At 44.9% G+C, this 22,304-nt stretch overlaps 1 pseudogene; it reads right to left on the reverse strand.

Annotated features, from left to right (window-relative positions):
- The window catches only part of LOC121866181, a 52,732-nt pseudogene that overhangs the window by 16,130 nt on the left and 14,298 nt on the right, over positions 1–22,304 (reverse strand).

Below are 22,304 nucleotides of genomic sequence, written 5' to 3' on the forward strand. Positions count from 1 at the left end.
TATTTTGGTGGTGGTACAGTCAGTCTTTTAGTTAATACAGTCTACAGTTTGTGAGTGAGTGAAGGTATATAGTCGTTTAGTTCAGTCAGTTACAGTCTACAGTCTATGTTCGGGGTAACAAAGTAATCAGCCAGTCAGTCTCCAGTCACTACCAGTCCTCTCATCTAATGCTTTAACTGTTTATCTATAAAACCTCCTGGTATATATAGTCATGATGCTGACCGCCCTGTCTCTCTGTCTGTCTGTCTGTCTGTCTGTCTGTCTGTCTGTCTATAGTAAACTGGTGTGCACTTTAACCTAACACACAGTAACCTAACTTAACCAACAACAAGAAAGACAGACAGACACACACGACTTATTTTACAGTAACAGAGGAGGCTAAAAAGAGTTAGTTAAGTAATGGAGAAGTAAATTAAGTGAGGGGTGAGGGGAGGTGGTGATGGAGGCTGGAGTGTTGTGGACGGCCAGGCTGAGTTATGGTGACATTACTTGTGTTGGGGAGAGGGGAGGGGTAATATTGTGTTGTTGTGGTGTTGTGGTGTTGTGTTGTAAAGGAGTCTTTTGTGTATGTATGTATGTATGTATGCATGTATGTATGTATGTATGTATGTATGTATGTATGCATGTATGTATGTATGTATGTATGTATGTATGTATGTATGTATGTGGAGGACCCCAATCCCTCATGAGTCGACCCATCTAATTCCCAATCTGGCGAACGTCTCCGTCTGGCGAACACAAAGATATTTATGCCTGAGGAGAAGCCTGAAATATGTGGGAGTCTCTTGCACATTATTCCCGATGCTATTGTACGGGGAGAGAGGATGAAGTGTGTTGAAACATGTTGAATGTTTTCTCCAGTTCCTCTTGTTGTTATGGTAACGTTAACACATACATACATACATACATATACCCGATACACACACACACACACACACATGAACGCATACGCACGCATAATTTTTCTTTCCTCCTCACTACCCTTTTCTTTCCCGCCTCCTCTTCAGTCACATATTCCTCCTAATAAATATATACTGATCATTAAGCTCACCATAATAATTAGACCAATGTTCATCTATTCTTATTTCATTTACTCAACACTCATAAATGGCCCTCCAACATGTCCTTAATAAATGGCCCCTCATAAATGGCCTTCATAAATGGCCCTCCTAAATGGCCACCAATCGGACATTTTCATCATAACCAGAAAAAAATCTTTATGTGAATTATATTCTTAAAAGCCTCTAATATTCTGGGAAATTTGATGACGAAAAATATCTTTGGTTTTTGGATGGTGGACGATAACGGGGAAGAGACAGACAGACAGAGAAGTTAGAGACTGAGAAGACAGACAGACAGAGAAGTTAGGAGAGACAGAGAAGACAGACAGACAGACAGAGAAGTTAGAGAGACTGAGAAGACAGACAGACAGACAGAGAAGTTAGGAGAGACAGAGAAGACAGACAGACAGAGAAGTTAGGGAGAGACAGAGAAGACAGACAGACAGACAGACAGACAGAGAAGTTAGGAGACAGAGAAACAGACAGACAGACAGAGAAGTTAGAGAGACAGAGAAGTCAGACAGACAGACAGAGAGAAGTTAGAGAGACAGAGAAGACAGACAGACAGAGAAGTTAGGAGAGACAGAGAAGACAGACAGACAGACAGAGAAGTTGGGAGAGACAGAAGACAGACAGACAGACAGACAGACAGAGAAGTTAGGAGAGACAGAGAAGACAGACAGACAGACAGAGAAGTTAGGAGAGACAGAGAAGTCAGACAGACAGACAGAAGTTAGGAAGACAGAGAAGACAGAAAGACAGAGAAGTTAGGAGAGACAAGAGAAGACAGAAAGACAGACAGAGAAGTTAGGAGAGACAGAGAAGTCAGACAGACAGACAGAAAGTTAGGAGAGACAGAAGACAAGAAAGACAGAGAAGTTGGGAGAGACGAAGACAGAAAGACAGACAGAGAAGTTAGGAGAGACAGAGAAGAGACAGACAGACAGAGAAGTTGGGAGAGACAGAGAAGACAGACAGACAGACAGAGAAGTTGGAGAGACAGAGAAGACAGAAAGACAGACAGAGAAGTTGGGAGAGACAGAGAAGTCAGACAGAAAGACAGAGAAGTTAGGAGAACAGAGAAGACAGAAAGACAGACAGAGAAGTTAGGAGAGAGACAGAGAAGTCAGACAGACAGACAGAGAAGTTAGGAGAGACAGAGAAGACAGACAGACAGACAAGAAGATAGGGAGACAGAGAAGACAGAAAGACAGACAGAGAGTTTAGGAGAGACAGAGAAGTCAGACAGACAGACAGAGAAGTTAGGAGAGACAGAGAAGACAGAGAAGACAGACAGACAGACAGACAGACAGATAATCCAGAAAAGTCAGAAATGTAGACAAAGAACTCGGGAGAGACACAGACAGACAAATAATTCAGTAGTGGCAGACAGACAGACAGACAGACAGACAGACAGAGAACTCCAGAGCAAGATAGTCAGACATACAGATAAAGAGCCCAGGAGACAGACATAGTTGAGGGTTGAAAACAGACAGTAATGAGAGAGAGAGAGAGAATGGCTGCACCTTCAGGAATCACTGAAGAGTTAAATTTATGGAGCCAAAATACGCCGTAGAAGAGAGGGAGGAAGGGCCCGTCTGTCAGGCTTAAATATAAACCGCGTTCGCCAGACGGAGAAGATTCCGCCAGCCTGGGTGATGAATAATGCTCGAACTCATGAGAGAAGAGGTCGCTCGAGTGGGTATTGTTGATGTGTGTGTGTGTGTGTGTGTGTGTGTGTGTGTATTACTGCATATATCAATGCATGTGTGTGTGTGTTGTGTAGACGTGCATATTATGAACGTGTGTGTGTTAGTGTATGTGTGTATTACTCGTGTGCGTATCAGTATGTGTGTGTGTGTGTGTGTGTGTGTATACAATTACCAACACTATTGTCTCCCCCTGTTGAAGCCAAAGAGAGAGAGGTAGCCAGCGTACTGCTCTGGTGTGTGTGTGTGTGTTGTGTGTGTTTATATGGTTATTGTTAATATGTAGTGAGTGAGGATATGTGGCGAGGGTGTTAATATGTAGCGAGTGTGTTAATATGTAGCGAGTGTGTTTACAAATACGCCCAGCCAGTGAGAGTGTGTTTACAAAATACGTCCTCTGTAGGTTTGTTTACTAATATGGCTAGTGAGTGCAGGGCGTTCGCGAGGCTGATCCGGATGAAGGCAGGATCCACACGAACGCCCTCCCTGATACTGCGACCAATGATAGTGATATTTATTTTTTCACCGCTGGCCAAAAAGAGAAAACATTTGTACCACAGTCTTACTTGTAAAGATAAATAAAATAAATACAAAAACAGATAAAAATTACGGTAACGATAGATACATAAACATACATAGATGATAATGGTAAAACTATGCATTTCTGTGTTTTTACTATGTTAACTAAAATCAAAATGCATAGCAGTGTGTGGCGAGGAAGTCCAGTCACTACACTACGTTAGTTTAACTCCACCACCGTCAAATTTCTATCATTTTTACAATAGTTGACAAAAATGGAAATGTCGCCGATGGGGAGAAAAAAGAAACATAATGCAAAAAATACTGAAGCGAAATTAGGCATTTTATCGTGTTTTCATTTTTTTTCTGATGCTAAATTATGGAGATTTGATCTAGAATTTTTGTGTCATAACTGAAATTCTCAAAGTTTGTAAATTAATAGATTTCGTTTATTCTAATTTTCATGAATAATACAGTCGAGTTGTTGAAATAATTACTATTATACAACGTCTGAACATGCTTCAATAATTCCTTTGATTATACGCTGAGATCCATAACTTAAAAATATCGCGATAATTATAAACAACAAGACGAGAGAGAGAGAGATACCTTTGTGTTGGTTGGTGGGTGAGGAGTGGTGGTCGTGGTGATGGTGGTGGTGGTGGAGATCATGGTGGTGGTCGTGCTGGAAGTGGTGGTCGTGCTGGAGGTGGTGGTCGTGCTGGAGGTGAGGGTCATGCTGGAGGTCGTCGTGTTGGAGGTGTGCGTGGTCGTGCTTGGGGTCGTCCTTGGCCAGGTGGGTGATGGCTGAAGTTTTGGTCAGATGGATGGAGCAGCCGTTGGTTAGGCCAGCCAGCGACTCGGACTGTGAGGGGGCGGGGGACACAAAAGTACACCGGTTAACAGACAGGCAGGCTGATAGATAGAGCCCACAATATACATAAATATATACATATACACATACAGTATTCACTAACATATGTATACGTTCATACAAAAAACGCGTGATCACAAATAATCACACAAAGACATGAATACTGCAGCAAAAATTGGCGCCTTTGTGCAATCATCCACATTTAGTTAAGTCTCCCTCCCCTCGGCCTCCTCCTTCATACTGGTATTAAACAATCACTCCACGCGCGCCAGGCAAACCCGTGCGTTGACTTATAAATCCTTCCAAGTGCTTGACAAACTTACTAAAGTTACTTTTTAAGATGCAGTAAAGTAGACTGGTTAATGCCGTCTAGACTGAACCCCCGCATTGTTAATTTCTTTCCCGGTACAGTCTGGAAAGTTGGGTAAATGCAGGGAGAGAATAGGGAGGGTTATGGCTAAGGTGGTGTTCATATTGGGGAAAAAATGACTTTCTCGTTCAAGCGTCGATAGCGTCGCGTCTGAGTTGTAAACACTGAGGGAACTCAAGTGTAAATCTGTTCTCGAATATTGCTTCTCTATTTTTCTCTCTTCTCTCACTTTATTTCTCTCTCTCCTCACTCTATTTATCTCACCACTAACTATATCTCTTCTCACACACTATTTCTCTCTCTACTCCCTATCCTCACACTCTATCTCACTCACTCACTCTATCTCTCTCTTCTCTCACACGTTTCTCTCCTCTCTCTCTCTCTCTCTCTCTCTCTATCTCCTTCAGATAGCCAAACATAAACCTGGGATACAGATGTTCGCATTACTTTACACCGTGTTTCATGGGTTGTCCGCCACGGCTCTAAGACTTTAAATTCAACCAGCGTCTGGGACAGTGAAATATATTTACCCATATCCTTATAACTCTTCTTTTTATACACGAACGATGACTTTGACTTGTGTACGACGTTACCTGGATATATATATCGACGTTGTCCTTGTAATATAAAAATCCTTGTAAAATTCTCATAATAAAACTCACAAAAAGCAAACTCCTTATAGCTAGGGTGGGTAGGGGAGGGTGGGGTAGGGTGTAGGAGTGGTGAGGTGGGTAAAGGGTAGGGGTAGAGTAGGAGTAGAGGTGGAGTAGGGTGTGGGGTAGGGTAGGAGTAGTGGGGTAGGAGTAAGGGTGGGATGGGGGTAGGGTAAGGTAGGGGTGGGAGTAGGGTGGGGTGGAGTGGGGAATAGGGTTGGGGTAAGGTAGGGTGGGATGGGGTAGAGGTGGGGTAGGGTGGGTGGGTGGGTAGGGGTGGGAGTAGGATTAGGGGTGGGATGGGATGGGGTGGGGTGGGGTGGGGTGGGGTGGGGTGGGGTAGGAGTGGGGTGGGGTGGGGTGGGGTGGGAGTGGTGGGGTAGATGGTGGGAAGGTGAGGGGTAGGGTGAGGGTAGGGTAGGGTGGGTAGGAGTGGGGTAGGGTGGGGTAAGGTAGGGTAGGGTAGGAGGTAGGAGTAGGGTAGGGTAGGGTAGGGAGTAGGGGTAGGGTAGGAGGGTAGGGTAGGTTAAGTTAGGTTTAGTTGATTTTACAAGACTTTCATGACAACCAAGTCTATTGGTAACTAGTTCAGTGGGGGGGGGGGTATACACCACTCCAAATATCGTTGTTTTATGAGGTGGAAAGTAGGTCAGTGGCTTCTTGTGTTCTCCACGCTCCGCTGACAGAAAACAACCGCTGAAATATGTCCGATTATCGCGCTAAACGGACCACTGTTTGGCAGTGTTCAGTGGTTCATTCCTTCTAAACTCAAGACGTAACTCAGTAATGGCTCTCTCACCAGGGCCAGCACAGCAGCGTCGTTTACTCGCTGCTTCAGAAATAAACTAAAAATAATGCGGACAAAATATGTTTTATTGCACAACTTTTTATTACTAAAATAGTGTTTATTTATGTATGTTGTTGACCTTTATTTTGGGTGCTTAATGACTAGTTAATGAGATATGACCTCTTTAAACACCTAACTTTTCCTAACCTATTTCGACCAAGTTATTACCTTATTTATCCGATGGACGACCAATCACCGTTTCTCAGACCCTGGTTACGTGCACTGTGAATCGTGATGGACTGACTGACTGACTGACCAGTGACTGGGAAAGACAAACTCCTCATACACAGGAATATTGGCGGAGTTAAAGTTCAATAAACATATTTTCGCAAGAAATTATATGCCAACTCCACATGATCTGCTTTGACCAATCAGAAGACAGTTCAAATATCTCGTGAGATTTACAGATGCCAAAATGATGTTCCATCAGTATTCAATCGATTATATAGCTCCATCGTGACCAAACACCGAAATCAGGATAAAACAAGAAATTCACTCTTTCCTTCCTCCATTGATGAAATAAGATGAATAAAGGTGAAATTTATGGAACAGTCCAACCAACAACGTCAATAGTTTCTACCTATTTCTACCCTTTTTCCTCATCTAAACCTTTAATGCCAGCAGATAAATGCACATATAGACAGAGAAACATATAGACTGGTGGTGGGTGTAGTGACCGTCAGCCTCCTGAACAATGCTGGGTTTGTTTCATTACATCCACAGCAGTTTACAGAAAAAATTGCTACAGGTTGTCACAGCCAGCCTCATGGGTATACACACAGACATACACTACAGACATACACTACAGACATACACTACAGACATCCTACAGACATACACTACAGACATCCACTACAGACATACACCAGACATCCACTACAGACATCCACAGACATCCACGGACACTCCTACAGACATCCACTACAGACAACACTACAGACATCTAGACACACTACAGACATCCACACAGACATCTACAGACATCCTACAGACATCCTACAGACATCCACTACAGACATCCACACTACAGACTCCCTACAGACATCCACTACAGACAGACACACTCACAGAGAAGCTGCCGTAGCCGAGGTGGTCACAGGTACACTGGCACTTAGGATGTGTTCCCTCTATGTCGCTGAGCAGGTCCTCCAGGCTCCTGCTGAGACGCTAAGATCTTGTCCCAGAGCGTCACTGAGCCTGCCCTCCACTCGTTACCTGGGGCACCCTGTGTGTGTGTGTGTGTGTGTGTGTGTGTGTGTGTCGCAGAGAGATACAAGGGCAAATTATTATTCAATATCTGAATTATTAATGTGTGGGTATAAAGTGAAATTTAACTACGTTAGAGAGACAAAACAGATATGAGAGCTAGAGAGAGAGAACATATTTTTAGTTAACTATCAACCCTCTTATAAAACCAGTCATAACACAATAACTAGAGCAAAAAAATATGAAGCACTTGGTGAGAAAGTCCAAGTTAACTAAAGTTTACGGGAAGTTTTGCGAAAAGTATCCAAAACAATACTTAGGCGTATGAGAAGGAAGTGGATAAGAGGAAAACTATACATTTAACTTTTCGTGTCATTCAAAAGTGTTTTATAAGTGGATGAAAAGTGTTTGGCTAGTTAGAGTTAGTGTATGGGTCAAGAGAGGGTAATGGCCTTGAGAGCAATATTGACGATGAATTATACTGAAAAAATACACAAATAATTACTAAGACTGAACAAAATACCTAGATAAATATTGTAAAATTATAGAATACAAAAATATGAGAGGGATGGAGGATAAAGGAGGAATGAGAGAGAGAGGGAGGGAGAGGGAGGGAGAGGGAGGTGGAGAGAAAAGCTATTGTTAAGGGAAGGAACAATGAGCAGTGACGAGAAGACTCCAGTTTATCGATAAGGCGAGCAAGTGAGAGAGAGAGAGAGAGAAAGAGAGAGAACAACAACACCGTCAGCTCACCACACAGAGAGCTTCTTGGTCGTGGGTTGAAGCAGACACCTCCTGGTATCCTTCAGGAGCTGAGTGTTCCCATCCAGCCCTGGCCTCCTGCGGCGTCCTTCGAAGTCCCCCTGATGTCCTCACCCACTGAACAAGCCAGATCGGGCGTCCTAGAGTAGAACCCGAAGGAGAGATTCGTTTCCCGCCAGTCCTGTATCTCCTCCAGGGGGCGCTGACTCGTCCCTCTGGTGTCCGTCACATCAGGGCGGGAATACCTCACCCTCGGCCACGTCTCCAGCAGTTCCTGGGAGTCTACCTTCACGTGAGGCTCATATAACCCCTTGAAGACGTTGTGGGTGTGGCTTGGTTTTCCTGGGTACTCATAGGACACCCCCGGTATCCTCTCTACTGCCGGAGAGCCTCAAGGCTTCACCACCACCACCTCCTCCATCTTCATTATAATTCATGTTCTTGTGAATAATATCCACCAGGCAACTATTCCTCTTAATTATCCATATTTAAACGATATTTCTTAATTCTTCGCCATTTTTTAACGGATGTCTGTCTGTTCGTTCATCCGTTTCATCAACACAAAAACATACACATAAAGTGGCCAGAAATCCCCAAACAACGTAACGTAATTTTCATCCAGCCCACTACACAAATCTCTTCACCATCGTCCACTATCCGACAATTTCACAATAGCACGATCTCTTAACAATCATATAAACTTGAATCATATATTTTTTTCTATATAAATCCACCTAGTTCGTCCTCCATATATATACACATCTTTTAATGGAGTTTTTAATAGTTTCTACGAGATCTTGAGGCTGTTTACTCTATCGTGGCTGACGTGATCTGTAAGAGAGAGAGAGAGAGAGAGAGAAAGATAATATGGTAAGTAGAATATTTGGTGGTCTCTCTCTCTCTCTCTCTCTCTCTCTCTCTCTCTCTCTCTCTATGAACAAAAATCCCGAATCCCGTCGTAAACACAGAAGACAATCCTACAAAATCCTACAAGTCCTGCCAGAAAAAATCCTTAAATCCCCGAGTGAAGAAAAATCATGGTAAAATCCCCTCAGCTATAGACAGACAGACAGGTAGAGATAGATAGATAGATAGATAGATAGATAGATAGACAGAGACAGAACTATACAAAGGCAGACAGAAAGAGACAGATATATAGATAAAGAGACAGACAGAATAAGACAGACAGACAGACAGACAAATAGACAGCGATATATAGATAGACAGAGACAGACAGAAAAGGGAAATACTAAATGATAAATCTCTCCTACCATGAAAAACTTTCCTAGTTCCTAGTTTTTATTTAAATAAAAAACTCAAATCGCAAAATTCCGTAAAAAAAAAGTTTAGCTGCGCGTCATCACGGGAGTTAGCGAAGCGCGACCATTTCAATACTTCATCGTTAACTTTACAGAGATTAACGAAGCATCAAACCATAGGAGTTAGCGAAGCGCGGATGTATTCACTAACTGGCGCGAACTAACTGTACAAAGTTAGCAAAGCGCGAACATTTCAACTCCTTCGCTAAGTTTGGAGAAAGAAAAAGTTTAGCGAAGCGTCAACAAGATAGTTAGCGAAGCACGGATGTTGTCACAACCTGTCTAACAGACATCCTGGGAGTGTTGTGAGGCAGGTACCGTTACTGTCTCTCGCTGTCTTGGTACCCTTACACTTATGGTACAACTATGGTACACTTACACTTATGGTACACTTACACTTATGGTACAACTATGGTACACTTACACTTATGGTACACTTACACTTATGGTACAACTTATGGTACACTTACACTTATGGTACAACTATGGTACAAATTACCCATATGGTACACTTACACTATGGTACACTTACTTATGGTACAACTATGGTACACTACACTTATATTGCACTTACTTATGGTACCTTACACTATGGTACAACTATGGTACACTTACATATGGTACACTACACTAGTACTTACACTTATGGTACAACTGTAAATATTATTCGACTCTGACTCATTTCATGGCTCTTAACCTGTGGCTGTTACGAGAGAGAAAACAACAAACTCACAACAGGAAACATAACACAATGATCTGAAATTCACTTGCTGTTTAAAAGTTTCAGGATCTTAAGTGAGCTGAGAGGGAACAATTTATGTGATCTCAGGGCTGAGCTGAGACTGCCCCACAATATTCAGATGATTTTACCTACACACGGACAGACAGAGGCATGAATTTCTATGCATAAGATGAGAAAAAAATCCTAAATTTATTCCCCAAGGCACTAGGCATGATGGCTCAAGACAGGGTGACTCCAGCCTTCGGTATTCGCAGCACTGAACAACGGCCTCCTTCACTTTCAACTTATACAAAACTATCCATTGTGTCCCAGGAATGTGTGTGTGTGTGTGTGTGTGTGTGTGTGTGTGTGTGTGTGTGTGCACTTCAAACACCAAGTTACTTATTTACAACAGGATGGGGAAAGAATAGTGCAGCAGTATAGAACCAGTGACCTTTAAGACGGCAGTCGAGTGGTGGTTCACTCCGCCACTGCAACGATAGAGACCTTCCTTCCCTCCCACCGAAGCTGGACTCGAACGCAGGACTGAACACGAGGGGTTATCAGAGCCGACACTGTAGATAGGAGAGAGGAAGGGGGACTGAGACACGGAGGGAGTTATGTTACGAGGTTTCATCTCTCTTTCTCTCTCATTATCTACGTCTGTCATTCTCTCTCTCTCAGATGACACCAGATATTCACCTCCTTTTCTATTATTCAATTCTTTCTTTTCTCTCTCATTTTCTCTTTTAACTCCAAAAGAAAACTTGAAATCTTGTTATCGTCGCTGGCAGCCATCCAAGCCAGGACGACCACGGCATCAACCCAACTGAGACGACACAGTCATGCTATCACTAACAGGGCCACACACACACACACACACACACACACACACACACACACACACACACACACACACACACACACACACACACACACACACACACACACACACACACACACACACACACACACACAACACACACACACACACACACACACACACACACACACACACACACACACACACACACACACACACACACACACACACACACACACACACACATACTACACTGCACAACCCACAGACAGACAGACAGACAGACAGACAGACAGACAGACAGACAGAAGAACGAAATATTAGTAATGTAGTAAGAGTTTATCTAATTACACAAGAAGATGGTAGGAGGAGGGAGGTGGAGAGGAAGAAGATAGAGAAGGAGAGGTGAGAGAAGAAGATAGAGAAGGAGAGATGGAGTGAGGAGGAGGGAGGGGGTCTGGAAGGAGCAGTGGTTGTGTATGATTAAGAGTATGATGCCGAGTGCTGTATGGTGATGAGTGGTGTGGTGGTGGTGAGGTGATGGATGTGGTGGGATGATGGTTTGAGGGTGATGGATGGTGTGATGGTGGTGGTATAGTGAGAGATGGTGGTGATGGATTGTGGTGGTGATGGGTGGTGGTGATGTGATGGTGGTGAGTGTATGGTGGTGATGGATTGTGTGGTGATGGGTGGTGGTGATGAGTGATGGTGATGTATGGTGGTGATGGATTGTGGTGGTGATGGTGGGTATGGTGGTGGTGATGTATGGTGGTGGAATGGTGGTGATGGATTGGTGGTGATGGGTGGTGGTGGATGGTGGGTGATGTATGGTGGTGATGGATTGTGGTGGTGATGGGTGGTGGTGAAGGTGGTGGATTATGGTGGTGATGATGGTGGTGATGGATGTGGTGGTGATGGGTGGTGGTGATGGGTGGTGGTGATGTATGGTGGTGAGATGGTGGTGATGGATTGTGGTGGTGATGGGTGGTGGTGATGGGTGGTGGTCAGACACGTGTGAGAGAGAGAGGGAGAAGAGAGAAGAGGAGAGGAGAGAGAGAGAGAGAGAGAGAGTACCAGAGAAAAAAATTCAAAACAGTGATTGAAAACAACAAAACAACAATATCCCAACAATGAACTTCTAACGATTTAACGATAAGATTAACTATACAAATGTCTGACTGTATGTGTGTGTGTGTGTGTGTGTGTGTGTGTGTGTGTGTGTGTGTGTGTGTGTGTGTGTGTGTGTGTGTGTGTGTGTGTGTATATAATGCACATTGACATACACAGGAAAGTAATAATGTGTGTATGTTGCTGTCTGCATTAATAGCCTGGCCTAACAGAGGTGTAGTATGAGGTATGCTGGGTCAGGTGTATCAAGGCCCAACAGAGGTGTAGTATGAGGTATGCTGTCAGGTGTAGGTGTACCAAGGCCTAACAGAGGTGGAGTATGAGGTATGCTGCGTGTAGGTGACAGGCCTAACAGAGGTGAGTAGGAGTGCTGTCAGGTGTAGGTGTACAAGGCCTAACAGAGGTGTGGTGATGAGGTATGCTGTCAGGTGTAGGTGTGCGGCCCAACAGAGGTGGAGTATGAGGTATGCTGTCAGGTGTAGGTATCAAGGCCCAACAGAGGTGGTAGGAGAGGTATGCTGTCAGGTGTAGGTGTACAATGCCTAACAGAGGTGTAGTATGAGGTATGCTGTCAGGTGTAGGTGCATCAAGGCCCAACAGAGGTGGAGTATGAGGTATGCTGTCAGCTTGGGGTGTATCAAAGCTCAACAGAGGTGGAGTATGAGGTATGCTGTCAGGTGTGGGTGACCAAGGCTAACAGAGGTGGAGTATGAGGTATGCTGTCAGGTGTGGGTGTATCAAGGCCTAACAGAGGTGGAGTATGAGGTATGCTGCCAGGTGTAGGTGTCCCAAGGCCTAACAGAGGTGTAGTATGAGGTATGCTGTCAGGTGTAGGTGTATCAAGGCCTAACAGGAGGTGTAGTATGAGGTATGCTGTCAGGTGTAGGTGTATCAAGGCCTAACAGAGGTGGGAGGTGAGGTATGCTGTCAGGTGGTGGTGTATCAAGGCCTAACAGAGGTGGAGTATGAGGTATGCTGTCAGCTGTAGTGTATCAAGGCCCAACAGAGGTGTAGTATGAGGTATGCTGTCAGGTGTAGGTGTACCAAGGCTCAACAGAGGTGGAGTATGAGGTATGCTGTCAGGTGAGGTGTATCACGCCCAACAGAGGTGTAGTATGAGGTATGCTGCCAGGTGAGGTGTACCAAGGCCTAACAGAGGTGGAGTAAGGAGGTATGCTGTCAGGTGTAGATGCATCGGCCTCAACAGAGGGTGTAGTATGAGGCATGCTGCAGGGTGTAGGTGTCCAAGGCCTAACAGAGGTAGATGAGGCATGCTGTCAGCTGTAGGTGTATCAAGGCCAACAGAGGTGGAGTATGAGGCATGCTGTCAGCTGTAGGTGTATCAAGGCCTAACAGAGGTGGGGAGAATGAGGTATGCTGTCAGGTGTAGGTGCATAGGCTCCAACAGAGGTGTAGTAAGGAGGTATGCTGTCAGGTGTGGTGTACCAAGCTAACAGAGGTGTAGTAAGGAGGTATGCTGTCAGGTGTAGGTGTATCAAGGCCCCAACAGAGGTGTAGTATGAGGTATGCTGTCAGCTGTAGGTGTATCAAGGCCTAACAGAGGTGGAGGCGAGGCATGCTGTCAGCTGTAGGTGTATCAAGGCCTAACAGAGGTGGAGTATGAGGTATGCTGTCAGGTGTAGGTGTATCAAGGCTAACAGAGGTGGAGAATGAGGTATGCTGTCAGGTGTAGGTGTATCAAGGCCTAACAGAGGTGGAGTATGAGGCTGTCAGGTGTAGGTGTACTCAAGGCCCAACAGAGGTGGAGGTGAAGTATGCTTACAGGTGTAGGTGTATCAAGGCCTAACAGAGGTGAGGAGGTATGCTGTCAGGTGTAGGTGTATCAGAGCTCAACAGAGGTGGAGTATGAGGTATGCTGTCAGGTGTAGGTGTATCAAGGCCCAACAGAGGTGGAGTATGAGGCATGCTGTCAGCTAGGTGTATCAAGGCCTCAACAGAGGTGGAGGTGAGGTATGCTGTCAGCTGTGGTCAAGGCTCAACAGAGGTGGAGTATGAGGTATGCTGTCAGGTGTAGGTGTATCAAGCTAGCTGTCGTCACTTTCCTCGTGTGAGAGAGAGAGTAAACTGGATGTATTCTCAACACTCTATATGCTAATGCCTGCCGAGGGTAAGGTCCTTGTGCTTCACCATTACTCGACGGGGAAATAATTGAACTACAAACTTTGAGACAAAACAGTGTTGAGTGAACTGTGTATTGTGTTTAATATTGTGGTCGGTGATATTATTGTTACTTCTTGTTCTGGTTCTTCTTGTTCTTCTTCATCTTGTTCTTCTTCATCTTGTTCTTCTTCTTCTTATTATTATTATTATTATTACCTCGTCCCAGTATGCGTTTTAGAAGTATTGTAATGAAGTGTGTGTGTGATACCGCTTTATCTTTGAGAGAGAGAGAGAAACTCCCCTCGCCGTTACTGTCATAATGCATAAGTCACAATTAATCCAATCATCTCCATCCTGCCCTGACACCACCTTCCTGCACACCTGCCGCCACCTACACCACCTTCCCGTACCACCTGCCGCCACCTACACCACCTTCCTGTACCACCTGCCACCACCTACACCACCTTCCCTGCACACCTGCCACCACCTTCCCGTACCACCCACACCACCCACACCACCTTCCCGTACCACCTGCCGCCACCTACACCACCTTCCCCTGTACCACCTGCCACCACCCACACTCCACCTTCCCGTACCACCCACACCACCTACACCACACCTTCCTGCACCACCTGCCACCACCCACCACCTTCCCGTACCACCTGCCGCCACCTACACCACTCCACCACAGAGAGAGAGAGAAAAAGAGAGAGACAACAACATGTATGACCAGCTCTTCACCGCTATAAAATGCCGAAATAGTTAAGGAAATTACACCAGCTTGAGTTTAATCTTCCCGTCTACAGACCTCTCAACACACATTACCCTAAAGTCCAAATAACAATAATGTTTTTTCTTTCTCCTAAGACAATGGTCGATAATTCTTACGCCCGAAGATGACGCTGAGGCCCTGTTCGTGACTCTCTCTCTCTCTCACTCTCTCTCTCTCTCACTAATGCTCCCGACATCCTGGCCTGGTTGAGTGATGGCCATCCACCTCCACCTACCAAAACAAATATATTCCCTGATGTGTATAGCCCCTTACACGGTCACGGGGGACTGCCTCTTACATGGCCACGGGGGACTGCCTCTTACATGGCCACGGGGGACTGCCTTCACATGGCCACGGGGACTGCCTCTTACATGGCCACAGGGGACTGCCTCTTACATGGCCACGGGGACTGCCTCTTCATGGCCACGGGGACTGCTCTTACATGGCCACGGGGACTGCCTCTTACATGGCCACGGGGGACTGCCTCTTACATGGCCACGGGGACTGCCTCTACATGGCCACGGGGGACTGCCCTCACATGGCCACGGGGACTGCCTATTACATGGCCACGGGGACTGCCTCACATGGCCACGACTGCCTCTCCTCTGCCCTGACACATTATGGCCTTAGACGAAATTTGAACGTATGACCGTATAGTGGCCTCAAAAATATGGCCCCATAGATTGCTAGGTTATGGTCCCACTGTGGTCTTCCATTAAAGAGAGAGAAAAGAGAAGATATATTACAGTAAATAGATCGCTCGAGATATAAAAGATTGTAATGAGCAGGAAAATTTAATCCCACCCCCCAAAAAAGGAAAAAAAAATAAGTGGGAAGAAAATTAGCAATGAAAAAGAATAAGACAAAGTAATAAAAGTCGAGCACATAGAGAAAGGGACGAAAATGAATCCTTGGTTGAGGTGAATTGAAGGGAGAAGGTAGACGAGAAACGAGAGGAATTTTGAAAAGACCAAAGTTGAATAGCCATAAAACTATGAATTAAGGTAATGTGGACACGTAAACATTGAGAGAAAAGGTGTGTGTGTGTGTGTGTGTGTGTGTGTGTGTGTGTGTTTGTTGAGGTTGTGTCTGTGTGGTAATGAAAGGACTCTCAAGATATATAAAGACTCTCGTGAAATGTGCTTTGATTCAACTATAAGACTCAGAGAAGCTTTAAACCAGATCTTAACACACACACACACACACACACACACACACAACCTGACAGACATATATTCTTCCAAATATGACTTTCAACTCCAAACCAACGTCATACACACACACCTGACAGACCAGGAGATTGAAGAACCTTTATCTTCAACCTGGACAATTTTCTCAAGTTTGTGGTCAACCTCATAACTCATATCCACCGCAGAAAACAATTTAAAGCACGCTGTTCTATATTCCATCACATCAAGAATACGAAGACAATACTAAACTAGGATAAAAGAATAGAAAGAAGAATAAAATAAGACAAATAAGAGATAAGAAGATTACTGTAGACTAGTATCTAATAGTATTCCTGCCAGTCCGACTCTTGAACGAGTGAAAGATATCATATTTACGGCTCGTCAATATTTTATTCTCAATACATTAAAAAAAACTATGATTAAAATGCAAATAAAACTCATTAGTATCATGATGTCATTAATTTTCCCAATGGTAGTTTATATTAGCAATCAGAACTGAGGGGAGGGATGATGTGTGGGGATATGTGCATGGCTGGCAGCTCTTACAGTGAGTGAATGAGTGAGTGAGTGAGTGAGTGAAGGCGTGAGTGAGTAGATAGTCAGTGATGAGTGAGATATTCTTACATTGTGATGGTGGACTCAGCTAAAAGCGAGAGAAGAAATCCACACACACACACACACACACACACACACACACACACACACACACACACACACACAACACACCACTTTCAGGCCCTATATTCCCTAAATGTTCAATAATTTCAGTCGTATCAAACCCCGGCCGGATATGGTCCAGATCCAGTTGATTGTTACGTGGTCACCCCACCCCACCTGTCCCTCCCCACCTGTCCTCCCATACCTGTGTCCCTCACCTGTGTCCTCCCCAACCTGTGTCCTTCCCCACCTGTGTCCCCCCCACCTGTGTCCCCCCTTGCCTGTGTCCCCCCACCCATGTCCCCCACCTGTGCCCCCTCACCTGTGTCCCCCTCCCCACCTGTCCCCCCCCACTCCAGTCCCCACCTGCTCCCCCACCCTGCCCCCACCTGTGTCCCTCCCTTACCTGTCTCCCCTACCTGTCCCCCCACCTGTGCCCCCACCTGTCCCTCCCACCTGTCCTTGCCTGTGTCCCCCCCACCTGTGTCCCCCTTACCCAGCCCCTACCTGTCCCCCTCCCTACCTGTCTCCCCTTACCTGTGTCCCCCTCTACTGTCCCCCCACTCCTGCCCCACCTGTGTCAAAGTTAAGATCTACAAATTAAAGAAAAGAGTCGACCCAAATCATCAACTTTGCTAAAAACAAAAAGTAAAACAAACAAACATTTAATCCAAGCAACAACGGTGTAATAATAGTCTACCTCATCACCTCTCCTCGTCACCTGTCTCCTCTGTGACCTGTGTAGAGTCTCACTAAAATCTCTCATTTTGGTGTCACTCATTGCTTAAAACTCCACTCTGGGAAGGGAAGGCTATGTGTGTGTGTGTGTGTGTGTGTGTGTGTGTGTGTGTGTGTGTGTGTGTGTGTGTGTGTGTGTGGGTGTGTGTGTGTGTGTGTGTGTGTGTGTGTGTGTGTGTGTGTGTGTGTGTGTGTGTGTGTGTTTCAACAACCCCTCTCTTGTAGGCTAGTTAGCCAAATGAGCATTTGTCTGACTAACTGAGTGACTGACTGACCGTGCTGACTAAATCCTGTACATTGATGGCATGAACAATCGACCTATTGACTCAGCTCCAGACAGCCCTGACAGCTCCGTCAAGCTGATTTGCTGTTAAGTGGATCGTTCCGCCACATCGAGAATTCACCATTTTTTGTTTTACTGTTCAATAACATTTTTGGGGGTTAATTTACTTTTTTTTTTACTTTTTAATGTTCAATAATTATTTTTAATTTAATAGACTTTTTCTAATGTTGATTTTAATGATTCGTGTTATTTGTAATTTATTGATACAGTATTTGTTTAAACAGAACATCGGAGAGAAGAAAAAATGTTTGTGCGTCAAGGTCTGCCGCTACACCACGCAGCACTGAAAGGAGGATCTTAGAGCCGTGACGACACATGGTGGACCACAGGCCGGCTACACCACACACCGACTACTACACCTCAGGACACAAGGAGGTGGCGAGACCGACACTCACACCTTCCCCCCTCTTCCTTCCCCACACCTGATCTAATGTTAGGTACCCACTCACAGCTTGATCGCCTGGGGGTACCTCGGCGAAGCAACCCCAGCGCCGCGGTGAGCCTTGTGTCACGGCACCAAACATGATGCTGTTACTACTACGTTTGGCCTCCAGCCTCCCCTCATAGCCATGCCTTCGCCGCCAACTAACTAACATCCACCACTACCACCACCACTACACTAATTACTACTACCACTAATCATCACCATCATTACTCACATACTACTACACTACTACCACTACTACCACTACTACTACTACTACTACCACTACTACCACTATCACCACTAATAATAATAATAATAATGATAATAATAATAATAATAATAATAATAATAATAATATCTAATCACTTCAATCACACACACACACACACACACACACACCACACACGCAAACGCACGCACACACACACACACACACACACACACACACACACACACACACACACACACACACACACACACACACACACACACACACACACACACACACACACACACACACACACACACACACACACACACACACAGATAAAGAAGTGAAGGCTCATAGGTGAGAAATATGATCCACTAAAGCATTATCACTGTTTAGACGCTAGTGAGGCCAGGTAGGTGTTCCCCTCCACCACTCACCACCACCACCACCACCACCACCACCCTATCACCACCACTACCACCACCACCACCACCCACCACCAATTCCATCACCACTACCACCACCACCACTACCACCACCACTACCACCACTACTACTACCACTACCACCACCACTACCACCACCACCCTATCACCACCACTACCACCACCCACCACCATCACCACACTACCACCACCACTCACCACCACCACCACCACTACCACCACTACCACTACCACCACTACTACCACCACTACTACCCACCACTACTACCACCACTACTCCTCACTACCACACCCCTCCACCACTACCACCTACCACCACCACCACCACTATCACCACTACTACCACCACTACCCTATCCACCCCTATCACCACTACTACCACCACTACCCCTATCACCACTACTACCACCACTACCACCACTTACTACCACTGCTACCTGCCACCACCACCACTACCACCACCACCACCACCACCAATAAACCCTGGATAATACGAGTTAAATTAAACCAGTGTTACGAAGCTTAATCAACAGGTTAAGTGAACAAAAATTAAACCTACAAGTCTAATCTACTTCAAATATTAAATTGTTAAAAATAGGTAAGATTTTTTTAACATTTCGGTGATATGAGGTTTTGAAGGCCACAATCTACTATTAATGGGTTAAGTAGGTCAGTTAAGTGTCTAAGTTAATCACTGGGTTAAGTTAAGTAGGTCTGTTAAGTATTTAAGTTAATCACTGGGTTAAGTTAGGTAGGTCAGTTAAGTATCTAAGTTAATCACTGTAGTTAAGTAGGTCAGTTAAGTATCTAAGTTAATCACTGGGTTAAGTTAAGTAGGTCAGTTAAGTATCTAAGTTAATCATTAAGGTTAAGTAGGTCAGTTAAGTATCTAAGTTAATCACTGGGTTAAGTTAAGTAGGTCTCAGGTATGTACAGTGTCTTAAGTTACTACACCATCAATATTAAGTGTATTGGACTGACTCAAGAACCAGTTAATTGGCGTCTCTGTGTGAGTCAGCCAATGTTAACCAGTTATTGAAAGAAATTAAGATTTTTTTTTTTAATATTTTCTTCGTATCAAAGTTTTTTTTGGAATTAGTTTGTGAGAGAGAGAGATTTCGCCTCGGGAGATACAACCTTGTACCATTTTCTCTCCACCTCTCCTCCCTCCCCCCCTCACCCCCTCCCCCCCACCCCCGTCCCCCTCACCCCCTCCCCTCACCCTCCACCAGTAATAAGATTCATTCTGGACTAAGACAACACCCTCTTTCCCCCTACCCTCCCCACACACACCTTAAGGTCGGTAATCCCAGCCAGATGATAACAAAATATAACCTTTATTTACCTGGTATATAGAGACACTTTTGCCTGGAGCTCTGACGAAGGCAAAACAGACACACACACACACACACACACACACACACACACACACACACAGTTTATTTGTTATCAATAATTCTCTAGATTTCACCCTGGAAATTTTATTGTCCGAATGAGAGGCCATTTAATAAGCCATTCAGTCATTCATTGTCTTTACAGGTGAAATTTTCAGGTTAATGAGGCGATAAAGGTATTAACATGAGCTGAACTGGAGGAGATGGAGGCAGGGTTAACCTAACCTAACCCACCTAACCCACTCCTACCCTACCAAAATCTAACTTAACCCAACCTAACCTGCCCTGCACCTAACCTAACCTAACCTAACCTAACCTAACCTAACCCTACCCTACCCTAACCTAACCTAACCTAACCTAACCTACCCTACCCTAACCTAACCTAACCCAATCCCCAAACGCCTTAAAGTTTTGACCCATTTTCTGTGTAAGTACAACAATAACACTTGGAGACAACGGCCCCAGTCTGTGTTGATTCGAGAGACGGTTTACGGTCATGGAGGCGAGTTATGTATAGAAGAGAGAGAGAGAGAGAGAGAAGAAGAAAGAAAAAAGAGAGAGAGAGACACAGGCAGGTCCCCAAACGAATATATAGTTATAAATCAGTGGAGGTGTGGTGAAGATAGACCATAACACTGTATTGTGCCTCAGTTGTGTGTAGCTGTGTATATTCCAATATCCACTGCCCTCCACTCCCTCCCTCCCTCACTGCCCTCCACCTCCCTCCTCACTGACCTCCACCTCTCCTCACTGCCCCTCCACTCCTCCTCCCTCCCCCTCACTGCCCCTCCACTCCTCCCCCCCTCCCTCACTGACCCCCTCATCCCCTTGCTTCCCCCACCTACCCTCCTCCCTCCTCCCTCCCTCCCTCACCGACCCGATAGTGAAGGTGATGTGTAACTCCGACAGCTGTGTAGAGCAGTGTGCAATATACATACATACATACATACATACATACATATACATACATACATACATAGTTGACAGATATGTATGGTGCTGTGTATTCCAGTCGACAGTTATGTATAGTTGTATGTATGTATGCATGAACACAATACACATCTGCCTGTAATACAAAAACACACCTACCTGCAACACAACACAACACAACACAACACAACACAACACACCCACCTGCAACACAACACAACACAACACAACACACCCACCTGCAACACAACACAACACAACACAACACAACACACACCCACCTACAACACAACACAACACAACACAACACACACCCACCTACAACACAACACAACACAACACAACACAACACAACACAACACACACCCACCTACAACACAACACAACACAACACAACACAACACAACACAACACAACACAACACATCACACGCACTACAACAAACACAACACAACACAACACAACACAACACACCCACCACAACACAACACAACACACACCCACCTACAATACAACACAACATGTCACGTTACTTATATATGTAATCATAACTTTGCCTAATCACCAGTCATTACTCACAGTAGTTGGGCCTCATTAGCTCAGAGTAAATCAAATATTGGAGCAGTATCAATAAACTATCAACAAAGTTTAATAGAAAAATGTAAATAAACTTATCCAGGAAAACGTGTACACAACTTTCTCCTTTCTCTGTCTGTGTCTGTCTGTCTGTCTGTCTGTCTGTTTGTCTTTGTCTTTCTCTCTCTGTCTCTCTCTCTCTCTCTCTCTCTCTCTCTCTCTCTCTCTCTCTCTCTCTCTCTTTTTCTCATTACCCAGAGTAATTTATTTTCTTTGTGAGTACATTAGAGTATAACAAAAATAATAAGCGTAAAACCTGGTTCTCATAATAGCGTTAGTTCTTACAAGGGGAGGAGGGGAGGGTGAAGAATGGCTGAGTCCAAGCAAAGGCACTTAAACTATTAATTCAACTTATACCCCGGGTTCACTTTACGTGCCGCCACACTCTTAAAAGTGCCAGGTAGTAAAGTGTTTATCGGCCTATCAGAGTGCCTTCACCATATTTAA

The sequence above is a fragment of the Homarus americanus genome, unplaced genomic scaffold (genome assembly GCF_018991925.1).
Source record: "Homarus americanus isolate GMGI-L3 unplaced genomic scaffold, GMGI_Hamer_2.0 scaffold22466, whole genome shotgun sequence".
In the NCBI taxonomy this organism is placed as follows: domain Eukaryota; kingdom Metazoa; phylum Arthropoda; class Malacostraca; order Decapoda; family Nephropidae; genus Homarus; species Homarus americanus.